At 45.6% G+C, this 26,220-nt stretch overlaps 1 protein-coding gene and 1 pseudogene across 1 annotated transcript in view; one reads left to right on the forward strand and one right to left on the reverse strand.

Annotated features, from left to right (window-relative positions):
- HMX2 (H6 family homeobox 2) overlaps window positions 1-26,220 on the forward strand; it is a 39,711-nt gene that overhangs the window by 9,049 nt on the left and 4,442 nt on the right. The window lies entirely within an intron of this gene.
- On the reverse strand, window positions 2,313-2,448 carry LOC146012777 (U2 spliceosomal RNA; annotated as a pseudogene).

Raw genomic sequence — 26,220 nt, forward strand, 5'->3', positions numbered from 1 at the left:
AGCAACTTCAATTTATACTATTAAGTATCTCAGTTAGATGAAACGCATTGGTTTGGCCTAGTTGTTCCTGAGATTATCCCATGGACAGATAAATGCTTATATTTATGTTTCTTGTATGCGTTAAATATTGAACTTTTTGGAAAAACACTGAAAAACTTCTGGTAGTGATACCTGTTTGGGAAATCAATATTCCTAAAGGACAGTTTGGCATTTTAAAGGTTTTTAATGGTTCTTAATACAGTGCAATTTTATACACCACGGTGCACTATTTTAGTTCTTTTTATCCTCTATATCAGGGCTGGGCAACACCGGCCCTCCAGATGTTAATGAACTACAGATCCCAGGATGCTTTGCATTAGTTTTGCTATGTGGCCATGCTGAAACTGATGCATGGCATGCTGGGATGTGTAGTTCATCAACATCTGGAGGGCCGGTGTTGCCCAGCCCTGCTCTATATGGTGATTTCTGTGGCTGGTCATGTGACTTTACTATGCAGTGCACCTGCACTCTGGGGTGCCAACAGGTCAGCCAAGGACCGGTAAAATGGAGGAGGCGTGGCCACCGGCGGGGACATGGCATCCGGCTCGCCTCCATGGAAAAAAATAAACTGAATTTGTGCGGGCGGCATTGCACACAGAGAGGACAGGCTTCCTCTGTATCTGTCTCTTTCCCAGCTCAGCACACAGCACTGAGCAGCATGTGCAGAGCTGGGGAGAAAGGCTGTGCTGCGGCAGCAGCCTGTCATCTGTCTCCCAACTACCCATCTCCGTGCAACTGGGAAGGGCGGAGCGGGCCCTGGGCCTCTCCAGCAGACCCAGGCCCGGGTAAAAAACTACCCCCCTCTTAACGCCACTGTCTGCACTTTACGCTCACTTTACGTATTGAAGGGCGCCAGGGCTTTATTTTATTATTTATTTATTTATTTACAGTTTCTTATATAGCGCAGCAGATTCCGTTACAGTTACTTATATAGCGCAGCAGATTCCGTTGCGCTTTACAATTGTAGACAGTGATAAAACAAACTGGGTAGCAACAGACAGACTTGGGGGTTAGAGGGCCCTGCTGCAAGCTTACAATCTATAGGGACATAGGAGGGAAACACAAGGACAGGCACCAGTAATAGCATAGCAGTCCCACCAAGTTGCAGGTCCAGAAGGGAAGCTATATAATACATAAGTTTGAATTTGAAGAAACTCAGGGAGCCCGAGGTGTGCTCCCACCACCACCAGTGCTGTGCCTAAACACGTGCAAAGGTGGCAGCCGTACGAACGTGTGGACCCTCTCCCAAAGGAGAAAGGCCCCATGGTTCCCCTAACCCCCCTCAACCATAAGGCCGAGGAAGGGAAAAAAGGGATCGGTGGGTCCTCTTCGCCGAAGCTCAGAGAGACCCACGTTTCCTCCACCCCCGGAAGGGTTTTGGACGGTGGGTCCTCCGCACCCGAAGGTTTGGAGAGACCCGCATAGGCTTCCCTCCGCCTTGCGGCTCGGGGTTGCCCTCGAGGGGACCGGGACTCTCCCCAAAAGGTGAAAAGTCCCAGTCACGTTTGGGGAACGGAAGGCCCGTTAGGGACAGCCGCACTACCCAAATCAAAAAAACGTGACAAACTAACGAAAAACGTGAAGTGCTCAAAAGTGCAAATCAAAGAAAGAAATAAAAAGAGGCCCTAGCCAGAAGGCCGGGTGGGGGTGTAAAAAATTGTCCTACCCCATCCAAAAGGACGAGGTAAGGACGTGTAGCCTAACCTAGAGGGAAGTGCGCGGTGCAAGAGCCATTCAGTGCATGGTGTTGGACATCACCAGTGCAAATCAGGCACCCCCGAGTTACCCCGGGGGCACAGTGCAGCCTCGGGCTCCAGGCAGCCGACCAGTCAGCGTCCGACCAAGTGTTTCACCGTCTCACCAGCAGGCACTTTCCAGCCCCTGGCATGGGAATGGGTACTCCACTGGGCTTTTCGAAAGACTCCCTTAGGGGCTGCACCCCCCTCGGAAGAGCAATCTACTCAGTCCCAGTGTTTCTCCGCTCCCAGGGTTAAGATACTAGGCTGAGCTTTTCGCTGTGCCCAGGCTGGATCCTGCCCAACCTGGACCAATCTACTCGGTCTCAGCTTTTCTCCGCTCCCTGGGAATGGATACTAGACTGAGCCTTTCGCTGTCTCATCCTTCGAGGCTACGAACCCCGTCAAGAGAGTCAAACTACTAGGCCCAGTGTTTCTCCCCCCCTCTTACCAGTGGGTTTACGGAAACAACACCTCCTACCACTGGCAGAGGTGAAGGTACTCAGCTAGCCCTTTCACTGCTCCCGGGAAAAAACAGAGGGGTCCCACACCCTTCGCCCATCAGAGCAGCTACTCAGACCAGCCTTTCTCTATTCTCTGCCAGAGGCCAGTCTATACCCACTGATAAGAACAGATACTACACTTGATCTTAGCCAAAAGGCCGAGAAGCGCCTCAGAGGGTTATGCGTGTAGAACTTAAATATGATAGGCTTGCCTGAAGAGGTGAGTTTTCAGGGAACGCTTGGAAGTTTGGAGGCTAGTGAAGAGTCTTATTGTGCGTGGAAGGGCATTCCATAGGGTGGGAGCAGCCCTATAAAAGTCCTGTAATAGTGATTGGGAGCTGGTGATCCGTGCAGAAGAGAGACGCAGATCTTGTGTAGAGCGGAGTGGTGGAGATAGGAGATATTTTGTGATAAGTGCAGAGATATAAGCTGGTGCAGTATGGTTAATAGCTTTATATGTGAGTAGAAGTGTTTTATATTGAATACGGTAATATACAGGCAACCAATGGAGGGACTGGCAGAGCGGATCAGCAGACGATGAGCATCTTGCCAGGAAGATCAGCCTAGCAGCAGCATTTACAATGGATTGCAGTGGGGAGAGTCTGTTCTTGGGAAGACCAGTTAGGAGACTATTGCAGTAATCTATGCGGGATATAATGAGTGCATGGATAAGAGATTTAGTAGTGTCTTTGGTCGACACTTGAAATAGGTAGACATGGCTAAGGTTGACAGGGTTGTAAGGTCGACACAAGCATTAGGTCGACAGTGGGAAGATCGCCAGTCAAAGGTCGCAATTAGTTTGTCAAAAAATTGTGCCCCGAAAGTCGACATGGACACTGGCCAATTGCACCGCATCCCCTCTCATGGCTCGCTGCCCTCGGCACCCTATTTTATTCTCCCACCGTGCCGTAGTGGATGGTAAGGCATAAAATACCGCCCTTCAACACACGTCAGCGCCAACAAACCATGATAAACTCACGTCGAACTTTTGTCTGTCGACCTAAAGCTTGTGTCAACCTTCCAACCCTGTCCACCTATTTCAGGTATCGACCTAAGCCCTGTGGACCTTTAGTGGCCAGCTCAATGCATGTCAACCTAAATAGGGTCTACCTGGTGACTGTATCCCGGCACATTGTGTGGTTCCATTTGCTTGTAATCCTGAATAACCCCCATACGGTAGTCACATGGGCCAGTATGCCTACGGATGGTCCGTAGCAGTAGGAAATGAAGCAGCCGTATTCACAGTTGTGTCTTTTATGGCCTTGTACAGGGAAAGGTGTTCTGAGTACGTGAACCCCATCATAGGCTTTTACTTTATCCGCAGACTCAGCTGGATCTTATTCTTCAGCCCCTATTTTATGTGTAAAGCTGCTTTATACACCGTAGCTTTGTTACCTGTTTAGCCAAGTCATTGAAGGTGATCCTGTGTGTTTTCATAGTGAATGTATTGGCATTTAAATGAGTAAAGTGGGGAATCGTGCTCTTAAGCTCCCGTAGAAATGTAGTTGAACAAGCAGGCTGAAGCTCAGTCCTGGATCAGATTGCACACTGAGAGCTAGAAAGGATTCAGCGTTTCATCTTGGATTTCACCTGGGCTGTTACACCCCCTCTGCACTTTCTTGCACTTCTAAATATTTCATCACACTTCAGAATAAGTAGAGGTTCCACAGTCTCTACCGTCTTAAGTCTGTGGGCGATGCCCTGGGTTGGAAGTTGAACAGGTGCAGCGAGCTGTAATGTTATCTACACGGTTGGAACTTATATACTGTACCTATAATTGTTGTTTTTAAAGGCACTGTATAACTTTACTCTTCTGTAGACACTGGACTGGACATGCCCACATGACATTGGCCACACCCATACAAGACCGGTCAAAGCCCCTCCCCTTCTCAATATAGGACTTAATCATTTTCAGCCATTTTTATCTAGCAATGAGTATACCTGCCAAAGAAGGGAACAGTCTGGGCCAGATGTATTTAGCCTTGAAAAATGATAAACCATGAACCAATCAGCTCTCAACTGGCATTTTGCAAACACAGATAGGAGTTGATGTCAGATAGGAGTTGATTGGCTGGCACATCTGGCCCTATAGCCCAATTTTCTAAGTGATATTTTCTGTCCAGATTGCTAGGAAAGTGAGCACGGATTGCTCCATGTGTATGCCCCATAGCGATGGGGATGCACGGTCCCGCACTAACTCAGATCTTGACTACATGTACTCAAGATCGATTAAAATCACCAGTGGTCTAATTAGAGAGTACTCGTAAGCACACATCGCTATGTGTGTATGGGTGATCTATGGGCGATCATCGCTATGTGTATATGGGTGATCTATGGGCGATCATTGCTATGTGTGTATGGGCGATCTATGGGCAATCATCGCTATGTGTGTATGGGCGATCATCGCTATGTGTGTATGGGCGATCTATGGGCGATCATCGCTATGTGTGTATGGGCGATCTATGGGCGATCATTGCTATGTGTGTATGGGCGATCTATGGGCAATCATCGCTATGTGTGTATGGGCGATCTATGGGCGATCATAGCTATGTATGTATGGGCGATCTATGGGCGATCATCGCTATGTGTGTATGGGCGATCTATGGACGATCATTGCTATGTGTGTATGGGCGATCATTGCTATGTGTGTATGGGTGATCTATGGGCGATCATCGCTATGTGTGTATGGGTATCTATGGGCAATCATTGATATGTGTGTATGGGCGATCTATGGGCGATCTTTGGGCGATCATCGCTATGTGTGTATGGGTGGTGTATGGGTGATCTATGGGCGATCTATGGGCGATCATCGCTATTTGTGTATGGGTGATCTATGGGCAATCATCGCTATATGTGTATGGGCGATCTATGGGCGATCATCGCTATGTGTGTATGGGCGATCTACGGGCAATCATTGATATGTGTGTATGGGCGATTTATGGGCAATCATCGCTATGTGTGTATTAGCGATCTATGGGCAATCATCGCTATGTGTATGGGCGATCTATGGGCGATCATCGCTATGTGTGTATGGGCGATCTACGGGCGATCATTGATATGTGTGTATGGGCGATTTATGGGCAATCATCGCTATGTGTGTATTAGCGATCTATGGGCAATCATCGCTATGTGTGTATGGGCGATCTATGGGCGATCATTGATATGTGTGTATGGGCAATCTATGGGCGATCATCGCTATGTGTGTATGGGCGATCTATGGGCGATCATTGATATGTGTGTATGGGCGATCTGAGGGTGATCATTGATATGTGTGTATGGGTGATCTATGGGCAATCATTGATATGTGTGTATGGGCGATCTATGGGCGATCTTTGGGCGATCATCGCTATGTGTGTATGAGTGATCTATGTGCAATCTATGGGCGATCATCGCTATGTGTGTATGGGTGATCTATGGGCAATCATCGCTATGTGTGTATGGGTGATCTATGGGCAATCATCGCTATGTGTGTATGGGCGATCATCGCTATGTGTGTATGGGCGATCTATGGGCGATCATTGCTATGTGTGTATGGGCGATCTATGGGCAATCATCGCTATGTGTGTATGGGCGATCTATGGGCGATCATAGCTATGTATGTATGGGCGATCTATGGGCGATCATCGCTATGTGTGTATGGGCGATCTATGGACGATCATTGCTATGTGTGTATGGGCGATCATCGCTATGTGTGTATGGGTGATCTATGGGCGATCATCGCTATGTGTGTATGGGTGATCTATGGGCAATCTTTGATATGTGTGTATGGGCGATCTATGGGCGATCTTTGGGCGATCATCGCTATGTGTGTATGGGTGATCTGTGGGCGATCTATGGGCGATCATCGCTATGTGTGTATGGGTGATCTATGGGCAATCATCGCTATATGTGTATGGGCGATCTATGGGCGATCATCGCTATGTGTGTATGGGCGATCTACGGGCAATCATTGATATGTGTGTATGGGCGATTTATGGGCAATCATCGCTATGTGTGTATTAGCGATCTATGGGCAATCATCGCTATATGTGTATGGGCGATCTATGGGCGATCATCGCTATGTGTGTATGGGCGATCTACGGGCGATCATTGATATGTGTGTATGGGCGATTTATGGGCAATCATCGCTATGTGTGTATTAGCGATCTATGGGCAATCATCGCTATGTGTGTATGGGCGATCTATGGGCGATCATTGATATGTGTGTATGGGCAATCTATGGGCGATCATCGCTATGTGTGTATGGGCGATCTATGGGCGATCATTGATATGTGTGTATGGGCGATCTATGGGTGATCATTGATATGTGTGTATGGGTGATCTATGGGCAATCATTGATATGTGTGTATGGGCGATCTATGGGCGATCTTTGGGCGATCATCGCTATGTGTGTATGGGTGATCTATGTGCGATCTATGGGCGATCATCGCTATGTGTGTATGGGTAATCTATGGGCAATCATCGCTATGTGTGTATCGGTGATCTATGGGCAATCATTGCTATGTGTGTATGGGCGATCATCGCTATGTGTGTATGGGCAATCTATGGGCAATCATCGCTTTGTGTGTATGGTCGATCTGTGGGTGATCATCGCTATGTGTGTATGGGTGATCTAGCCCCCCGATAAGCACAAAGGCGATTTCCCAAACCCACATCGCTCAGCATGCAGGCAAAGGAAAAATTGCCACATGTGTCTGAGCCTTAAGAAGAAAATCTAGATGGCTCTCCAATTTTTTGTTAAAAATAAAACCCTACCACCTGGTAATATATAAAAGTCCCACATTAATATATATCAAATAAAATATGACAGTTATAATCAGTAAAATAAAAAAAAATTACAAAAAAATCACCTCTGTGCCTTGTCCCATAACTGACCCTGGTCAAGTGTAAATTTGCAAAGACAGGAAGATGATGTAAAAAAAACTTGAAGAGAGATAAAGTAGGGAGAGGTACAATACCAGCCAATCAGCTCCTAACTGCCATTTTCAGAAACAGCCTGGAAAATTATAGAAGCCAGCCTCAGACTGGCCCAGCAGGGGACCGGTAGGCCCCAGTGATTTTCAACTAAAAGTTTTTGTCAGGCCTCGCCCACCTAAAAAAAGTGGTAGAGACCTGACATTTAATGTTGCAGGCAGTCAGCAGCGGATTGACTGACCCGGCGGTGATAACAAAAGCATTCTGTAGCTGGCCTGAGGATGGCTGCAGGCTAGGAGGCAGAAGAGGAGCCATGGAGAGCATACGGGCTCACCGGACCTGCTCCGCATTGCGACATCACACGCCGAACCCATCCCACAGCTGATGTCACATGCCCCCCCCAGTGGGCCACACTGACAGGAGCTGAATAGCTGCTACTCTATCTCTCCACTTCATCTCTCTCCAAGGTTTAATACATCTCCCCCTTTAGTGTCCCTAGTGATTTGATAGGCTGAATATTAACCAAGCCACAAATGTCTGGCAGCACTGTACATAGGGACGGGTAGACTGTGAATGTGTCCATGATCTTTTTTATTTACGAGCCATGTAATTTTCCCAAGTCCCCATTCATTTGTATCACTCAATTTAACAGTTTAACCAGGCCTCTCTTCTAATTCTCTCTCGCCATGAAACATGTCCGCTGCATGGCTGCACAGGTTCTTAGGCTGCCTGCTCGCTGGAATTAATTTTTCATAAGATTCCTGAATGAAGTGAGAAGTCCGCTGACTTGGACTATGCTCAGTTCTCCCCGCAGAAGAGGACGGCGGAGGTGTGTGTATATTGTGGTGGCCGTACAGCTTGGCTGTGAGGTGTCTGAAATGGGAATAAGACATTGATTTGTGGAGTAAGCCTAGTAGAGATGGAGAACCAGCCCGAAAGGCCTTTGAGATTCTCCGTTCAGCTGACAGATGTGCTCATTTAACAAGCTGAAGCTGAAATGAGTGTATAAAACCTGCCCATTTAGCTCTGACAGAGGAGATTTCACGGCCTGTCTACAGAGGTTGTAAATTCTGTCCCCAACTGTGCCGCAGCAACGTTGGTCAATGTATCCAGACACCGCGGGCAGGGACCCCCTGCTCCTAGCATATGCCTCTCTCAAATGGACATGCTGGGTGCTATTGACTGGCAGACACATAACAAACCATCTTCACTTTATGAACCCTACTTAGGAGGAACCTCTTTCCCAGGATAGACACGGCCATATCCCTGATGTACAATTAGGTTTAATTATAAATATATCTGCCATAGCTGCCGGGGCCATTTAATAATAGAGTGCAAAAGGGTAAATGCCCAGAAATCCAATGCAACTAACCAGACATTGGTTCTCATTGTCTAATTTGCACAACACAAATGAAAGGTCATTTTTTTTATTGGTTGCTATGGGTTACTGTATATTGACGCTTTTACATTTTGTAAGTAAATACCCCTCACAGTGATTGGTTAAGAAACCCAAATATGAACAGCTATAAAATGTTTAAAATTGTTCCATAAAATATTTGCAGGTTGTATGGGCACCTCCATAAATGTTCCCGGCCCTACCCCAGCCCTACCCCGGCCCTACCCCAGCCCAACAACACAACATACTGCATAATGAGGAGTTACAGAATGACAGCTGAGTCTAGCATTCCCGAGAAGGATCAACTCAAACATTTGGCCTAATCAGCAGCACACGGCCCACAGCGTATTTGTGGCAGGGACCGATGGTGCAGCTCTGTGCATGCGTATGGGCTTTTATAAGCGTCACAGTAGCCGAGGCGTTTGTACAGGTAGGGGAGGCAGGGGCCAGAGCAGAGGCCAGCTTTTTATGGGTGTCTCCATTAAAAGTCTTGGTGTTCCCCTGGGAACGTAGACGGACAATGCCTGTCCCCTTCGGCTGCATGCAAGGGCATGTGTTCGTGTACATCCCCTTGCATTGTACCGAGGGGATTCGGCGGTGGGGGCGGCAGCCGTGGGGTGGGTGTTCGACCGGGGCGGGGGGCGGCGTTAAGGGGCTCGCTAGGCAGCGAGAACATCTACTCAGTCCTGATGCTTCTCGCCTCCCAGGGATTGAGTACTAAGCTGGGCTTTTTGCTGTCTCTCCGTCAGGGGCTACAAACCCCTGGAATGAGAGCAATCTACTCAGTCCCAGCATTTCCCGTTCTCCTGGGATTGGATACGAGACTGGGCTTTTTGACGACTCTCCCCCAGGGGCTACAAACCCCCAGAAAAGAGACCCATCTACTGGGCCCAATGTTTCTCCCCTCCTTACCAATGGGGAAAACAACTGTCCCCGGCAGGGTGAGGTACTCACCTGAACCTTTCTCTGCATCATAACTGGGGAACATTGGCGCACCCCAGCATGTGCTAGATTATTACTAAATCCAGTCTTTCCCATTCCTGCCAAGATCTAGTCCAGACCCACTGATAAGAGCAGATACTACACTTGGGGCCTTATTCTGGTTCACTCTTAGAGGCAAATTCCTTCTGAAATGGACACAACCATGTGCACTGTAGGTGGGGCAGATGTAACATGTGCAGAGAGAGTTAGATTTGGGTGGGGTTTTACTTCAAAGTGAGATCTATATTGCAGTGTAGAAATAAAGCAGTCAGTATTTTCCCTGCACAGAAACAAAATAATTCACCCAAATCTAATTCTCTCCTTTCTCCAAAAGGCCAAGAGATTAATCATCCAGATGCAATGTGCCTGGTAGCAATGAGCAGGTTTTCAAGGTTCCGCACCCTCAAATACTGCGGGTGTCTGGTGCTGTAGCGAGTGGTGGAGCTTTTCAGCAAGTTCTCCTCCACAATAAAGGAGAACCATTTCTCTTAACCTTTTGCATTATATCATGTTTTAAAACACAGTGCACTCAGCTGTATTACAGACCCTTGGGCACCCAGAGGGTAACTGTACGCCACACAGATCAGCTTATTATTTAATGCCCACCGCGCTGTCTTCCCTTACCAGAGGTTGTCAGCTATTCCAACAGCGCTTCTGTTTCTTCATCCGTTGTGCATTATAATAGCTGTCCACAGGATTGACAAGTAATTGATACAAAGACGTTATCGCACATTTAATTAGTTTAACACCTTATCTTGACAGCTGAGATACAAGAGCCGGACATTTGCTGAATTGGCTTTATGCTGCCTCTGTCGCTAGGACGGACATTTAATTATCTGTTGTTACATCAAAATGTAAATAAGTGTCGCTGAATAAGCAACTGAGTAAGCGAGATACACAGTATATGTTTCTGATGTGTATACCATACTTTGTGCCTCAGAACTGTTCATGTTAGTTGCTTGTCAAATGGAAGGCTGAGTTTTGGTTTAACTTACAAAATGGCTGCCTTCATTGTATGTGCACCCTCTTTTTTCGCCGCTAAACAAAATAATCCTGTCCTGGACCATCCAGTAGACTCCTATGTGTACTAAAAAGGAAACATGAAGTTGTTGCCCATAGCAACCAATCAAATTTTGGCTACAATATTATTGAATGTACCGGTTAAAAGATAGCTAAGTTCCGATTGGTTGATAATAGACAATGCTTCCATTTTACTTTTTAGACGTTCAGGTAACTGTAACCGAGGAGAGAAGTGGCCCAGCCCCATGGCAACCAATCAGCACTGAAGTAACAGATATAATTTGCATGATATAAAATTATACAGAGCAGCTGATTGGTTGCCATGGGCCACTTCTCCTCCCTTATCATTGCTTCATACATCTATCCCTGAGTGTGGTACCTACAGATTTACGGTGCCTAGATAGACCGCCATTAGGTTGAACCTTTTTTGGTCGACATGCATTAGGGCTACAGGTAAAAAAGTTTGAAGGGTCAAAAGGTCATCATGAAAATTGTCGACATATAAATATTTACAATTTTTGGGGGGAGTCAGGTTGTTATTTTATGTTTCATCAGTGGAAACCAGTACCCTGGTGGGCTAGCTTCGCCTGCCACAGGTTACTGTTCCCAATCATATTCCCCGTGTAGACTAAATGCGTCAACCTATTGCCTGTTGACCAATAGTGGCCGTCCTATTCACTGTCGACCTAGACACCGTCGACCTAATAATCCACACCCTAGTAAATCAATCAAAAGTTGGCAAAAACATGAAAAAAAAATCTGTGACGACGAACCATTTGTGTCGGCCATGCCATGTTGACCTTTTTAACCTGTTTACCTTAATGCATGTTGATCTTTCATCTGTTTACCGTTTGTACCTGTTGACCTAATGCATGCAGACACACATGATGTCGACCAATTAAATGTCAACCCTTCCTAATCACATCCGTAAACCATTCTACCTGCAGTCGTCTTTTAAACCTGTACGCATATTCTACTTGTTAATTATACAATACCCTACATGTGACCTCTACATCTGTCACCTAGAAAGCCATGGAGAAAGTATACATTAACCTAGAGCAACCAACCAATCATACGTTTGATTTCAAAATGACAGAATTTCATTGGTTTCCAATGACAACACACCCTCACCTTCATAGTAACCCCTTCACTGATAGCCTAAATGTTCCAGTTACTGTATCTCGCAGTGTGACCTTCACCCTCACAGTTTTTACACTTAATATTCTTGACTTTTGTTGTGGAAAACATTTCCTTTTTTTTATTTAGTGTATAGTGTATAGCTTAATAAGTAACCAGTGGAATTTCCTAAAACTGAATGTAAAGACATTATTATTACAAGTCAGCCTTGCATGTGGAGAGAGTATACACAACTCGGGTTTCTTCCTGTGCTAGTGAATAACAATTGGTACCTGACTCCAGCTGCTTATCCCTTCCTAGAAGATAACACCGGAGCTTTCCAGAGATGCCCTACATGGACACACAAGTATTTTGCTCTCTCCTGGATCATGTTTTAGAAACAAGTGTCCTTTGTTTTATAATGGAGTAACCCTGCAACAATTATTTGGAACAAATTCCAAAAATGTAGCTAGGGCTGGAATTTTTGTAGGGATCCTGTCTCCATATAACCAAAGCTGACTATTCTTGCAGCATCATTTAGGTGTAAATAATCTAAAATTGAGACAAATGCTGCCCACACACTGCTATACCTGTGAGAGGCAGTTTGCAACATCTGTTGAAGTTCCCTGAGTACTGCTGAAAAAGAGGCAGAATTTACCTTCCCTTTTCTGGTCTGGTACAGAGCATACTGGTCTACTTTTGAAAACTAGTTTCAGGGAGATTATAGTTGGTAGTAGAATTTTACACAGTGCCCAATTGAGGGGGCGTGCCATGCTCCACCCAAAGGGCGTGTCTAGTTCCATATATGGAGAGATTGTAAACGTGGCACCTAGAAGCGTGGGTGTGTACTCCTACATCTGAGAGGAATCTTTTAAAATGACTTATATATAAATGTAGGTGAGCCCCAAAGCAGTTAGTAAGAGATACTATACTTGGTAAAGTGTTGGGAAATGGTGCTGATAATTCAGTGTAAATGTATCTGTCTCTCATTCATTTTTTCCTCAAAGATGTAACAGTGTAATGTGGGCTAGGTGACATAAGGGAGATTGCTAGACTAATGAGGGAGATAGGGAGATTGCTGCTATTTCAGGGAGTCTCCTGCAGAATGCAGGAGGGGAGGTAACTATGATGTAACAGTGTAATGTGGGCTAGGTGAAATGAGGGAGATTGGTAGACTAATGAGGGAGAGAGGGAGATTGTTGCTATTTCAGGGAGTCTCCTGCAGAATGCAGGAGGGGAGGTAACTATGATGTAAGCGTAATGTGGGCTACGTGAAATGAGGGAGATTGCTAGACTAATGAGGGAGAGAGGGAGATTGCTGCTATTTCAGGGAGTCTCCTGCAGAATGCAGGAGGGGAGGTAACTATGATGTAACAGTGTAATGTGGGCTAGGTGAGATGAGGGAGATTGCTAGATTAATGAGGGAGAGAGGGAGATTGCTGTTATGTCAGGGAGACTCCTGCAGAATGCAGGAGGGGAGGTAACTATGATGTAACAGTGTAATATGGGTTAGGTGAAATCAGGGAGATTGCTAGACTAATGAGGGAGAGAGGAAGATTGCCAGAATAATGATGGAGAAAGGGAGATTGCTTCTATGTCAGGGAGTCTCCTGCAGAATGCAGGAGGGGAGGTAACTATGATGTAACAGTGTAATGTGGGCTAGGTGACATGAGGGAGATTGCTAGACTAATGAGGGAGAGAGGGAGATTGCTGCTATTTCAGGGAGTCTCCTGCAGAATGCAGGAGTGGAGGTAACTAGGGTATATGGTTTGTAAAGTACTCAAATAATTCTCCTTTGAAATGATTGTTGCAGATATATTTTTCTGTCCATTAAATTTACCTGGGGATCCGGTCTACAGATTGGCGCAGAGTCTTCTTTTTCCTGCTGCCCTGTGCATGTAGCCAGTTTGCCTGCTATACATGTTGAATACAGCTCTACTTCTCATGGGCCATAACAATGAGATATACAGTATATGGTATCCATAGAGTACAGCATGTAAACTCATTGGTGGTTTTACTCCCTCAATTGAATAGGGTGATAATTTTTAAGTAGATATGAAGGGGAAAATTTACTAAGATGGGAGTTCTGTTTCACATGGGATGTTGCTATGGGCAACCAATCAGTTAATATCTATTATCTTTTAGAAGGTGATATATAAATAAGTAATAGTATCTGATTGGTTGCCAATAGCAACATCCCATCTGAAATATAACGCCCATCTTAGTACATTTTCCCTGAGGCATCACAGTTATGCAGATATGCTTAAAAAATAAATGCCATCAGGACTTACGGCATTGTGGGACCTCGTCATATTTATTGTATTTGCTAAATGACATTTACATACTCTTACTTACTAAAGCTTCTAAAAACAAAGCAGTGATAAAGCGCACAGCAACCAATCAGATGCTGTCTATATTTTTTTTTTTTATTGCATTCTAGAAAATGATTGACAGAATCAAACTTTTCATTTTTAGAATGTTTAGTAAATGTACCCCTTAAGGTGCCTACACATGATTTGAAGGACAATATGGTCATTCCCTTTCGATCCGAATGACCAATCGTTCAAATCGTTCCATGCATCGTCAGCAATCAGGGCCGCGCCACCACTAGGCAGCTCTAGGCATTTGCCTAGGGCGCCGGCACCTGGAGGGCAACAGTTCGCCCCTCACCCCCAGCATGGAGGGTTAGCGAACTGTGTAAAAAACTTGCGGCGCCGGCGTCCCTGCAGTGCTGGAGCGGGCAGGGGTGTCCGTGCCGCGGGGGTACCTGCGGCGCTGTCATTGTGTATAAAGCTGGCGGCGGCCGGCGGGGCCCCTGCAGTGAATAGAAAATAACTAGCGCTTCCCGAGCCGCCGCGCGCATAGCGCTAGTTATTTTCTATTCAATCCAGGGACCCCGCCGGCCGCCGCCAGCTTTGTACACAATGATAGCGCCACAGGTACCCCGCGGCACGGACACCCCGGCCCGCTCCAGCACTGCAGGGAAGCCGGCGCCGCAAGTTTTTTACACAGGTACCACCACCACCGCAAGATCCCCCCCCCCCCCCGGCACCGGGGCGCACCGACCCCGACTCGCCTGGGGCGCTCCGGTGACTTGCATCGGCCCTGTCAGCGATGCGCGTACCCAGGGCTATTTTTCAGCAGGCTCCAGCAGGAACTCAGGCCCTTATTCTAGTTCACTCTTTCTGAAGGTGCGTACACACGTACAGATTTTCTGTCTGATCTATCTGGTGGGAACAAAAACCTGGAAATATATGGGAGCATATGACAATCAAAAATTTCCACCCAAATGCAGGAAAACAGAAAAAATATATATGTTTTGATAAATTTGTTATATCAGATTAAACAATTTGTCTGACTGATCACTGTCTGTTTTCAAGTGTTAAGGAACAATTTTTTGATTGTCAGTTGCTCGCATACATTTCCAAGTTTTTGTTCCCACCAGATAGATCAGACAGAAAATCTGTACGTGTGTACACACCTTGACAAAATATTTCTTAGATTGACAAAACCATGTGCACTGCAGGTGTAAAACCCCACCCAAATCTAATTATCTCTGCACAAGTAACACCTGCCTCACCTGCAGTGCACATGGTTTTGTCCATCTAAGAAATATTTTGTCAGAAAGAGTGAACTAGAATAAAGGCCTCAGTTCCTGCTGGAGCCTACTGAAAAATAGCCCTGCGCATACCCGACGATTGTTAACGATGGTCTATGATCTTCCATGCATGCAGGAAGATCATAGAAATGCACTTAACGCTAGTTAATACCATACTTGCCTCCCCTCCTGCATTCTGCGGGAAACTCCCTGACATATCAGCAATCTCCCTCTCTCCCTCATTAGTCTAGCAATCTCCCTCATTTCACCTACCCCACATTAAACTGTTACATATTTGGGTAAAAAAGGAATGAGTGATAGATATATTTACATATTTGAATCATCAGCACCATTTACCAGCAGTTTACCAATTATAGTATATCTTACTACCTGCTTTGGGGCTCATCTACATTTGTATATAAGTCATTTTATTCCTAAGTCAAGATTCCTCTCAGATGTAGCAGTACACACCCACGCTTCTAGGTGCCACGTTCACAATCTCTTTTCACAATCTCTCCATATATGGAACTAGAAAAGCCCTCTGGGAAGAGCATGACACGCCCCCTCAATGGTGCACTGTGCAAAATTCTACTACCAACTATAATCTCCCTGAAACTAGTTTTCAAAAGTAGGAAAGTATGGTTAATACATCTGCCCCAATGTGTATGGAAAGCATGGACAATGGGCAACTGTGGACATACTAATATAAGAATCAGTATTCATGTTCTACCACCAACAAGAAGCAGCTGACAGGTGAACATTAGTTAGCAGTGCTAGGCTGCTGATACAGTATTTAAACTAGTACGAGGCAGACCTGGGATCAGTGATAACAAAGGTTGTTTAAAAGTTGCATTTTCTATTTTGGGTTGATACACAGAGCTTGTGCCTCCTTGTGTCAGTGTGTGAGGCTCCTATTTACAGTCTCATCAGACTATCTGCTGAGGCATCTGCGGACGTGTGTCAGACATACTGAACTTCCTCCTGTACTGTACCCTCTCAGAGATAAGAGGCAGCAAACAAGGTAGTCCTGTAAATAAACAATGTGTGAAAACAGTACAATAGTAATTATAGACCTGATCTTGCACTTTTTCAAAGTGTCTGATGTATCTGGACTATTCAGAGACTGCTCTAGAGATTACTTGCTGAAGCCTGAAGCACTGGTTACTTTTACACAGGCCGTATTTAAGGAAAATAACTAATAGAACCCTATAATAAAATTATTACAAAAGGATAGATATGCTGTTCCTTTAATTTACAAATATTCAGAATTTAGGGGGTGATTCAGGTTGGTTTGCGAAACCAAACTCATTCTATAATGGACAAAACCATGCTGTGCTGCAGGTGGGGCTGATGTAACATGTGCAGAGAGTTAGATTTGGGTGGGGTGTGTTCAAACTGAAATCTAATTGCAGTGTAACAATAAAGCAGCCAGTATTTACTCTACACAGAAACAAAATAACTCCCCCGAATCTAACTCTCTCTGCACATGTGACATCTGCCCCACCTGCAGTGCAGCATGCTTTTGTTCATTAAAGAAGGAGTTTGCTTTTGCAAACCATCCTGAATCTCCCGCTTAGTTAGATTTACTGAATCAAAAGTCAATTCCAATTTTAGGAAATGCTAACTGTTAAGCATTTTTCATGGCACCCGTAGACCAAAAAATGTCTTGTTGAGCAATTTTAGAAATAAAAATATTGATAGGGTCAGGTATGTGGGGGTCGATGTGGTGCATCTGCTTGTCGGCTGTGCGGTTAGCGGGGTAAAGACACTCGCTAAGCAGCGAACGACCACTGCTTAGGGAGCTGTGTTGAATCAGCCCCTATGTACGATAATCTTCTAGCATCGCTGCATTTGTGGCCCTTAAAAGAATTTTCCATACTGCAACTTGTGCCTGGCTGCTGTAGTTGGCTAGATACGCCTTCTTGTACATCCCCCATTCCCCCTTTAACTCAGTGGTTAGCAACGCTGTCCAGTGGTGTAACTATAAATTTTGCTCCCCCCTGCCAAAAAGTGTGTGGAGCCCCCCGCCCATCCTGTACACAGTAGCCAATAGCCAGCTCTGTGTACAGTCAATTGAATTAGTGCGGAAATGCGTCATCTCTGCCATGGCCGCACCCGCGCTGTGGCTGACTCGCCTCCAGTGCTTAGTCAGTGGGCAGCGGCAGGCAGCAGCATGTCAGTGCATTGAGCGGGTGCCGGTGCCCACACAGACCCTGCTGCTGCTTGCTCCCCCAAGCAGCTGCTGGGACTGCCTTACAGTAGTTACGCCACTGACGCTGTCTCAGGACACATGTAGAGGGGGAAATTTTCGAAGATAGGAGTTCACATGGGCTGTTGCTTTGAGCAACCAATCAGATACTATCTATTATCTTCTAGAAGGTGCTAAAAAAAATAAGAAGTAGATTCTGATTGGCAGCAACATCCCATGCGAAATAGAAAGTACATTGTCTCCAGTGTGTTCCGCTCCAAACAAGGATCTATCTGTGTGGCATTTGCAAGTTCTCCCGGAGGCAGGGGTTAAAGTGAGGGGGAACAGGGTGTCACTGAGTTCCACCACCTCTAATGGTGAGGTGGAACATTTTATCCTCCACACTGGTCCTGCACAGTAATTCTCACAGAAAATCATTCTAGTTTGCAGGGTGTGCCAAAAACCCTACCACTGGCCCTGTCTCTGCCTAATGAGGGGAGGGGGGCGGGTCATTCGGTGGCATAGAGAAATTAGTTCCCCCACCTCTGCATGACCACTCTAAGCCCTGGCCAGAGGGATTCAGTATTGAATCCCGGCGGTCGGGATCCCGGCGTTCAGAATCCCGACGCCGGAATCCCGACAGCCGAAATGCCGACAAGGGGGGGACGTGGATCGCCCCCCCTTGCGGGCTCGCTGCGCTCGCCACGCAGCGGGCCCGGTGCCTCGCTACGCTCGGCACACTAATTTATTCTCCCTCCAGGGGTGTCGTGGACACCCCAGGAGGGAGAAAGTGTCGGCATTTCGGCGGTCGGGATTCCGGCGTCGGGATTCTGAACGCCGGGATCCCGACCGCCGGGATTGTAACTGCATCCCGGCCGGAGGTAATGCGGCACTCACAATCCATTTATGTCCATGTAGTAGGGAAGGAACTTTCTAAAGAAGACAATGGGGGGGGGGGGACATGTATCAAACCTTGGAGTGCGAAAAAGTGGAGAAAGATAAAGCTTAAACCAATCAGCTCCTAACTGTTACTTTTCAAACACAGCCTGGAAAATGACAGCTCAGAGCTGATAGGCTGCTAGATTATAGCCGGAAACACTGCACACTACAGCGATCTCGGGCTGTTTTGTCCTTTCCAGCCAAATCGGAAGAGGTATCGGACAGATCGCTCAGTGCGCACCCGTGATTCTGCAAGGGCAGAGACTGAAGGGAGTCGCAGCAATAGATAACTCTTACTATACATAATACATATGTCAGTTTGACAATATAAATAAAATAAAATGTGACATTTTTTTGTACTCAACAACTTTATTTTAATTACCTCCCCCGTCATCCCTGTTTCTAAACGAATCGAGGGCCTGCAAGGCATAACTGTATATTAGAGTGCGTGTGAATGAATTTGGGAATGCACTTGGACTGATGACAGACTCCCAAATAGTTTATCAATGACTGGGGCTCCCAGGGTTAATGAGCTGACATTGTGATTAAAGCTGACCATTTGTAATGTGTCTGAACTGTGGTCCTGAGCTCAGAAAAGGTTAATGTTCTAAATGAGGAGGTCTTCTTCTACAGCACCTGCCCCTGACTGCCGAAGAAAGGGGGCACAGGGCCTGGGGAGAGGAACAAAGGATCTGAGATAGATGACAGGGAAAAAGGTGAGAGCTCTAGACATACGCAGATGAAAAGAAGGAAACAGTTGGGGATAGAGAAATCCAGGGGGAAATTTAATAGGATGAGAGAATCAGAAAGTGAGAGATTCGGTAAGAAATCTCCAGTTTTAAAGCAGCAATCATTTACACTGCAAAACCAGTTTGATTTTGAAGTGTAAATGATTGCCGCTTTAAAAAAAAAAAAAAAACCTGTAGATTTCTTAGCAAATCTCTCACTTTCTGAATTTCTCATCCTATTAAATTTCACCCTAAGAGTTTGACTAAAACTTGGGGGTTATTATGCTTAACATAGCTTGCGAATGATTTCTCCAGTGTGCGCAGTCTGTGCATAGCTCAGGGCCAGGACCGCCGATAGAAATGTTGGAGCCCGGAACTGACCTTCTGTCCGGGCCCCCAGCGGCACAGGCCCCCCCGCCTACACGCACGTCCGCCCGCACTGACGTGCACCCCACCCCCATTACTTCCCAGCATCTAGCAGCGGCGGCAGCATCTCTGTCTCCCTCCTTCACGGTCCGGAGTGCACACTGCTCAGTGCAGCCTGCAGAGCGCCGAGCCCCTCTGTGTCCTAGGCTCGGCGCTCTGCAGGCTGCACTGTGCATTGTGCATGCCTGGATGGGGTCTGCCGGGTTGGGGAGGCCCGGAGGCGGGGTGCGGGTGCGGGGGGAGGGTGATCCGTGCCGCTGGGGGCAGCTGCCCGGGCCCCTCCAGAGGCCGGGGCCCAGGACAGCTGTACCCATGGCACCCCCCCTGTCGGCGGCCCTGCCCAGGACTTACTTGGCGGTTGCGATAGAATGCCTGATTTTCCTGGACACTCCCAGAAAACGTCTTGTTACCACCTACAAACGCCGGCTTCCTGTCAATCTACTTGCGTACGACCAGCGATTAAAAAAAATGAGCAGGATTTTATCGCTGGACAGCCTTGCGCATGTTTGCTACAATCCATACACATGCACGGTTGCTCGATAATCTCTATGCAATCAGTTTGAAAATAACCCCCTTTGTAATATACTCCTGTAGAGAAAATGTATATTCTTTTGGCTATTTTAAATATTTACTTAAAAAGTGGACAGAGATATAACTATCAGGAAAAATATATTCATTAAAAAAATTAACACGTAACGCTTTCATCCTAATGATCCCTTTTCTATTATCAATTATTATACATAATACATACAAACAAAAAAATGAAACACGCAACTGTTCTTCTTAGTAAATACCACTAGAAACAGTGACACCTACAGGCTTAAAAGTGTATAAGCCAACTCAATGAAAACCGTAGAACATAGGGCCTTATTCTAGTTCACTCTTAGAGGAAAATTCCTTCTCACATGGACAAAACCATGTGCACTGCAGGTGGGGCAGATGTAACATGTGCAGAGAGAGTTAGATTCGGGTGAGTTATTTTGTTTCTGTGCAGGGTAAATACTGGCTGCTTTATTTCTACACTGCAATATAGATCTCACTTTGAAGAAAAACCCCACCCAAATCTAATTCTATCTGCACATGTTACATCTGCCCCACCTGCAGTGCACATGGTTTTGTCCATTTGAGAAGGAATTTTCCTCTAAGAGTGAACTAGAATAAGGCCCTTAGTGACCTAACATTAAGCACCAGATGTATCAAGCTTCAAAAAGTGATACAATGGAAACAGTCAGCCAATCAGCTCCTACCTGCCATGTCACAGGCTGGGTTTGAAAAACCACGGATAGGAGCTGATTGGCTGGTTGTTTATGACTCTCCAATTAATCACTTTTAAAGCTTAGTGCATCTGGTCCTAAATATTATTACCCATTTTTTTCCTAGTGAAATAGTTCTTAAACAAGCTCAGAATTATTTCGTTTTGTAACATGGAGAGTCTCGTATTTTTTACTTGACTTGAAGTCTACTCACTGTGCGCAAATATTGTCTTTAGGTAAGAGAGCATACAGCAGTTACTGGTATATTTTGCTACATACAGTACAGTGTGCCGTGGGTGGCTAGGGGTAAAGGAGGGAGGATTTGGGTGAGCACAGTCCATGGGAATCAATGAGTCCATTAACTGAGTCTATCAAGTGAGTATTTAAAGATTGGTTGAAGAACGACGACACGTGACAACCATGTAATAAAATTACGTTCACTGTATTCAATAAAGCATTAGAGCCCACACGGATTTAACCCTTTGAATGCCAAGCAAATTTGTCAAAATAGGTGTGAAAATTGCCAATAAAACATTTATTTTCATCATAGGAAATATTATCTTTTTTTACTCATTTTTTTATTTGAATTTATATAACAAATGTGAGCGACGCCGGCATTTTTTAGCAGATATTTTGAACATCTCTCACAGAGATGTCGGTTGCTCAAAGGGTTAATGAAAATATAATCTGAGAATATTAGAATTTTGTCTCTATGGATCACTATACTGCCCTCTGCCTTTATATCATATTTCATATTTGTAATAGCGCAGAATAAAAAAGTATTGTTACTTTGTCCTAGCAACGGAACAAGGTCTTTACATCTAGATCAGGCACGTCCAAACTCCGGCCCTGCAGCTGTTGTGAGACTACACATCCCAGCATGCCTTGCTGTAGTTTTAGCATTCCCTTATAGCACAACTGTGGCAAGGCATGATGGGATTTGTGGTTTCGCAGCAGCTGGAGGGACATGGTTTGGACAGGCCTGGTCTAGATCAAATTTAACCACCTTGTGTTCCCTTCAGCTGTGGAGGAACTACAAGGCTCAGCAAGCCTTATCAGCTTAAACTCTATTGGGGTGCCTTAATGTTTCTAAATGATTGAAAGGACTAGATCATGGGGCGCTCTGCAGAGAAGGTTTACTTTACCTCCATTTAGCATCTGGTGCTGGATGTGATTCCATATGCAGGGCAGTAGAGAGCATGGCTGGGCCTAGGTACTTTTTAGGGGGCGTGGTTTAAATAGAAGCTGATAGCTGATAGCTGTCATTTTTCAAACCCAGCCTGTAACTTGACAGTTAGGAGCTGATTGGCTGCTGCGTTATAACCTTCGATTTTATCACTTCTCAAGGCTCCATGTGCCCCAATGGGAGATAAGTAGGCCTTGCATAATAAACACACAGGGGGCTATTTACTAAAACGGGAGTTTTATTCAAGATGGGGTGTTGCCCATAGCAACCAATTAAGAGTCAATTTGTTATTTATTTGGCACCTTTAGAAGATAATAGAATCATTGCTGGGTGTTCCCATGGTCTAGCGCTGTTTCCGCCCATGTCCGCCCGGCCCTCCCTCCTCGCAATGAATGGCCCGGCGAGTGCTGAGGTTTGCACTTGCGCAGAAATGCTGCAAACCCCCTACCTTTGGAAAGGGGCTGAATTCCGCCCCTTCCGATCGTTAGTGAATTAGGCCCTACACTTGGAGCGCCTCTCCTGCAGCGCAGGGAATTGCCAGAATGCTGGTGATCGCTGGCGGAGGGGCGTTCCATCTGACTGGGATGCACGCGCATCTCACAGGCATGCGCGTCCAAGTCACTCGGCGGCGGGGAGCGGAAACCCTGCCCGTCTCTGCTTCAGGGAGATGGGCAGGGATAATGGGGATGCGGGAAGACGTCGGGGAGTGACAGGGAGGCGGCAGAGAGCTCTGTCATAATGGGGTGTGCCAGTGTATCTTGCGTGCGCCCCTTTCTGGTGGATGGCGGGGCTGATGGAGGTTGACGGCTGGTGATTCTATTGCCAGCCCCCGGCTGAAAGAGTCGGGTTGTATATGCCTGTGTCTTCTTAGAATTAGCAGAGGTAGTCACCACCTTGCGTACAAAATGCAAAAAGCGTATTCATGATGAGTGCAGATTTTACTGTACAAGCACAGTGTTCTCCGGCCTAAATATAGTTGCTGCGGCCAGTTAAGGGCATTGTGAGAGATCAATAAACCATTTCCACCAAAATGCAACATTATTTAATGAATCTTTTCTCTTACTCCCCAATAAACATGAGCTGTAATACGATGAGCCGGGGGCTGAGTGCCGAGTGCGCTGCTGGCATTGGGTGATCATGTAAGAGTGCTTCCTTATGAAATAATATTGTCTCAGGTTCCCGGCGCCAGACACTTGTCTCTCTCTCTCCCTACTCTCAGCAATCATACACATTGAGAAAGTGGGGGCGTGAAAAAGGGAGGGGGGGGGGCTTATGGACAACACAAATAAGATGCTTTAAAATTATTTAAAATGAGAACTTCTTTGATTTAACTATGACAATTTCCTTTGTTTGATTTTGATTTGATTTTAGCATTTGACACCCATCTGCCCCTAATTTCTTCTCTAGTCCTCTGAGGGGGGGGGGGGGGGAGGAAGCAAATACATAACTGGAGTGGTGTATTTGCATTTCCCTCTGATGCAATGCAAATCTACTGTGTTCTCTACATCAGACAGGGTTGGATGGTCGGTCACCAGTCATTAGGTCGACACCGTTGGGTCAACATACTGCAAGGTCATCAGGTGTCTAGGTCGACATGGGACAAGGTCAACAGGTGCTAATGTCGACACAAGTGTTAGGTCGACATGGTCTAGGTCAACATTCAAAAGGTCGACATGGGGTTTTTCACTGTTTTTTACCGGAATGTCGACACAGTTGACATGGAAACAGGTTAAAGTGCACCGCATCCCCTCGCTGCATTCACCATGCTTTCAGCACACTATTTTATTCTCCCACCACGCCCTAGTGGATGGTAAGGCATTAAAATACCGCCTGTCGGCACATGTCGGCTCAAAGAACAGTGAAAAAACCCATGTCGACCTTTTGACTGTCGACCTAACATTTGCATCGACCTAGGCACCTGTCGACCTTTTCCCATGTTGACATAGATACCTGTCGACCTTGCAGTATGTCGACCCAATAGTGTCAACAAAATGACTGTCGACCATCCTTAGGTCGACCAAGCGACCGTATCCAATCAGACATAGGGCCCAATTCAGACTTGATCTCTGCTTTACGAATTTGCACAGTGGCTGATTATCAAACGACTGAGCATGCGTCGTTTGAGCTTACGCTTGCATACTATGATCTGTAGCATGCAAGCGTAAGCTCAAACAGAGATTTCCTGATTTGCCGTTTGTGTCACCAGGCCGTTTTTTGGGAGTGTCAGAAAAAATACAGGAGCGTCAGTACGTTGTGGGTAACGCACAGACTGCAGGCATTGAAAATCATTCGATAGTGATAGTGGCCAACTATATGCACCCAATTTTTTGTTACAGTCAAAGCAATGTCGCACCCGAGAAAATAGGCGTGGTCTTCTTGGAATGGGAGTAGTCTTCCTGGAATGGGTGTGTGTTCTGGTTAATTAATCCAAGTACCAATTAACCATCTCTTTCCCTGGTGGACAAATTGGAAATGGAATCTGTTGCTCGGTGCTTTGGCATTTGTTTGTCCCAACTTATCTAATTCAGGGACGTGCGGTGAGGTAAATGGCTGAGGAGTCCCTGGCAAGTACCAGAGTCAGATTTGCACACAATATATGGGCCATGGGGTACATGCCGGCATTATACACATGTGCAGCAGTATACACTGCTGGAGATTCGCTGAGTTTTGATAAGAAAGGTGCAGAAAAGGTAGCCAGGTGAGGCACTTACTCCAGAGTTTTGACTATAAAAATTATTAGAATAATAGAAATAAGAATTTTTGGTACTTATGTACCCCATTTTTTCATACCCCTACTATCCAACTAAGCATGGAGTTGATTTTATATAGTGTGGCGAGCGCAGCGAGCCACCGTGCCTGAAGCGTGGCGAGTGCAGCAAGCCCCGCGAGAGGACGTGGTCTCATAAGAAAAACGGGAGCCCAGATATTACATAAGTACCGAATTTTTTTAATAAATTATTTGTATCTTTGACATACTTTATCAATTTAAAATGCCGCCATATACTCTAGTATGAAAGGAAAGGCTGTGCCTCACCCCACTGCACGCCGCTGCTAATACTAATGACACACATATATATCTATATCTATCTATCTATCTATCTATATATATATATATATATATATATATATATATATAAAAAGCACCTGTTTTTTTTTTTTTTTTCAATAAATGTTTATTCAGATTTTCACACAATAAACGTTCTAAACAAACAAGCAGGGTAATATGAGAGGTAACAGATCTAGTGAAGTAGTTGTCAGCTATAGTGCAAAACTATATTGCAAATAGAAAGGATGTTAAGACGACCCAGGGAATCCAAAAGCACCTGCTCTATGGGCCTTATTCTAGTTCACTCTTTCTGACAAAATCCTTCTTAAGCTGCCCATACACGGTCCGTTGTGGACCGGCTCCGTTCTGTGCTATGCGATGCGCGCTCCCGCGCATCACATAGTACGGTACAAAAAGTATGTGCTGCACATACTTTTTGTACTAGCTACACATCGTATCGGATCGCATTGCATGCACACTGCATGCACAAGGCATGTGATGCGATGCGTGCTATTTAAGTCCCAAATGGATCCGTTAAACGGATCGTGTATGGGCAGCTTAAGATGGACAAAACCATGTGCACTGCAGGGGGGCAAATGTAAAATATGCAGGGAGACTTATATTTGGATGAGTTATTTTGTTTCTGAGCAGGGTAAATACTGGCTGCTTTATTTTTACACTGCAATATAGATTTCACTTTGAAGTAAAACCCCACCCAAATCTAATTCTCTCTGCACAAGTAACATCTGCCCCACCTGCAGTGCACATGGTTTAGTCCATCTAAGAAGAATTTTGTCAGAAAGAGTGAACTAGAATAAGGCCCTATATGTAGCAACAAAGAGACTTGATAAAAGTTGCCACAATGAATATATATTGTACTCCAGAAATCTGAATATATTGTCGCTTCCACAGTTAATAATAATAATAATAATGGCACCACCATACTCAGGGAGCATAGAACGCAACATGAAATCACTTCCTCCACACACTCATATTCACAGATTATCAAGCAATTATAACTTTCCTTCCAGATGAGCTGTCACATAATACATTGCTTTATGTTCTATGTCCTCGGATGGCAGGGAGCTGCAAACTCTATTCATTTACATCAGGTTTTAACCACTTGTTGCTCCTCAGCTTTTGTGAAGCTG

The sequence above is a fragment of the Crinia signifera genome, chromosome 6 (genome assembly GCF_055691185.1).
Source record: "Crinia signifera chromosome 6, ASM5569118v1, whole genome shotgun sequence".
In the NCBI taxonomy this organism is placed as follows: domain Eukaryota; kingdom Metazoa; phylum Chordata; class Amphibia; order Anura; family Myobatrachidae; genus Crinia; species Crinia signifera.